This window comes from Eurosta solidaginis, chromosome X, assembly GCF_040869045.1.
Source record: "Eurosta solidaginis isolate ZX-2024a chromosome X, ASM4086904v1, whole genome shotgun sequence".
Lineage (NCBI taxonomy): Eukaryota > Metazoa > Arthropoda > Insecta > Diptera > Tephritidae > Eurosta > Eurosta solidaginis.
Window position 1 is genome coordinate 184,182,516 of NC_090324.1, and position 3,042 is coordinate 184,185,557.

Here is a 3,042-nt window from a genome sequence, read left to right on the forward strand (position 1 = left end):
CTTGAATCTTTCCTGGCATGTCCGATACGATCACTTTTATAAATTTTGTTACGCGCTTCCGACGCGTTTTCGCCTAAAACACCAAGAGGCAGTGTCGCAAAGTCCAATCTTGTTGTTGTTGTTGTAGCAATGCTCGCGCCACCTAATAGCCGCGACCGATCACAAATTGTCATCAATATCCTCTAACGGGAGTCCAAGGAAACTTGCTGTTTCAACAGGGGTGGACCATAAGGAAAGGGGTGTTAGAGGCGTTGGTTCCACATTACAATTAAAGAGATGGTTGGTGTCATGTAGGGGACACATTGCAAGCGGGGCATACATTTTGAATGTCGGGGTTGATTCTGGATAGGTAAGAGTTTAACCTGTTACAGTATCCAGAACGAAGTTGAACCAGAGTGACACGCGTTTCCCTGGGGAGTATGCGTTCCTCTTCCGCAAGTTCTGGATATTTTTCTTCAAGTACTGGATTCACCGGGCAATTCCCGACATAAAGGTCCGACGCCTGTCTATGGAGTTCACCAAGGACCTGCTTGTGTTTTTTCGCTTCACACGGCTGGGTTCTCAGGTGCCGTATTTCCTCAAAATGCTTACGGAGATAACTCCTTAGGCCCTTAGGCGGTGCTGGTTCGTCAATCAGATGTCTGTTGGGATGCCCAGTTTCTGGGGCGCGAGCAGCAGCGGGTACTTATTGTGGTTTGCTGAGCAGCGAGGCTGCTGGAAGGTAGTGGGGGGCGCTAAGGCGTAGACTACGGGATGCCCTTGGGCGTGAGCAGCAAGGAGCCACAAAAGATTTATAAAAGTTACGTGGACGTCGGGTTTTGGGATCAAGCCCAAAACAGCCTGACCGATGCAACCATCCCTTGCACGAGACACACTGAACAGAGTATGACCGTCCTAAAAAGATTCTTTTCTGGCAAATGCAGCAAAACCATTTCTCAGGACCGGGGTCAGGAGAAGGACCCGGATTGGGTTCGATACCTTCCCGGAGTAAGAGAATATGTAGCAGTCCTGCTGCAAGGAGCTGCTAGGAGGATGACAATTTGTGGGAGGGACGAAACAAATTAAATGGGGTCACACTGAAATGACAGTCCTTGGTCGGGAAAATTCCCGAGTCGCTCCAGTACATAGAACCGACTGCCTTGGGAAGCGCAAAGGCCAATATTTGCGAAGAGTGCACTAACAGTTTATGAAGTGTTGGCGTCATCGGATTCCAATAGTAAAGCTGCAAATACAATTTTGCTGTTTCCTCACAGTAGTTCTGAAATAGCTGGGTATTTACTTCGTATTCACACGATATTGCTACGAGTATTATGTGTAAGCGTTTTAAAAAACTTAAATCAATTTTAGTAATTGAAGCAAACAATTCTGTGTTTGAGAATGCCCTTCTCGCTGCGTTGCCTTCCTTGGTATTACCACTTCCGTTTGTCTTGGGTTTGTCGACATGTAGACCCATTTCGTCCCAGAAATGTTTTTGAATTTCCCGCTTCTTTTTTTCTATTTGCTCTTTATGTTCTTTGCTTCTTACTTGCCATATTTTTAGATCAAGTTTGTAAGAAAGATGAAGGATAAATTCAAAGCAACGAATCCATGCATGCCATGGACTTATACCGTACTGCAAACTATCCGATCTAGGTTCAAAACATGGAGATTTCAAGTCCTTAACTAACATAAACATTTTTGGTCCAGCACCGCATATTGCACAAACTTGGGTAGATTTCGTATCAGTTAAAACGTTTAAAACTTTTCCATCGATAAGAGTCATGTTAAGACTATAGTTTATATCAAATCTTGTATCATTTGACGTATTGTATTTTAAAGATATGAGGTTCGATATTTCGAGATCTAATCTCTTTTTTTCATTTAAAATATGCTCTTTTGTTCTTTGACAAATTGAATTTTAAGTGGTCTGCAAAATTTGATAGATTGTGGAGTAGAATTCCACCAAATAATCTTTCCAGACTGCGTTACTAATTTTAAGGGAATTATTGACGTCACAAATAACGATTGGTCAAATGACTCGGGAGTATTTTCAAAAAATTTTGGCTTAAATTGGCTATGTCCACTTGAGCCATCAAATCCACAGCTTAAAATTAAAGTTAGTGTATTATCTCCTTTAAATTGGAGCAGAACCTCTTCTTGGAGTAACAAAATTCGTTTGACGGTATGGTTAAGTAAATTTTGTAATGGAACAACTGCTGTAGTTTCTGTTATTTGTATTCCATTCGGTCGGCATTGTGACTTATATTCCAACAAATTATTATAGTGGGGATAAATATCGCAATTACGAGACTTGTTAAGTTGCCGAATGTTGTTATATTGTTGTTTTGTGAAATTATTCTCCAAAAGAAAAGCCATAGCATCCTCAGGAGACAAAGGTATTGGATGCACAACCTTCGAATCAATTAATTTTTTTATTTTACTTGGCCTACAAGGAGATTTGTTCACTGCATTGAGAACATAATAAAGATCTGTTTCTTTTGAGTGTTTCGCCGAAATTGAAGCAGCATGAAGCAATAAATTTGAGTTGTGTTCTTGTTCTAATGGCAGTGTAGACGCTATTTTTCTTTTCTGCAAACTTTCGCAAACCATATCATATTGGAGTTTTGGTCGGCCTCGAGGCTTTGCAGTAACGGTTTCGAGAAGTTGTGCCTCGCACTCTAACCATTCGCACTCTAACCACTCGCGATCGGCTTTTTTTAAAATTGCAAAACTTCGACTGCGTTTCTGCCACCTTCTATTGGCGTTTCTACAAAAAATTTTAACCTTGTTTTTTATTGATTCAATTTCTTCCTCCCCATAGCTGTTTTTCAATCTTCCTACAACCCAATCGAACACCGCAAAAAAATCTTTTTTATTATCAATCCAAACTTTGAAAATTTCGTCATTTTTGACTACACTTTGCTCTGAAAAAAGTCAAATTGTAGCCTGGCTTGCAAACTCTTGCAGATAAAATAACATTTGCATTAAAGAGGAGACTATTAGCTGTAACTACATATATAATTTATATTGATCCTATTTGATCCAACTTAGTTATATTCTATT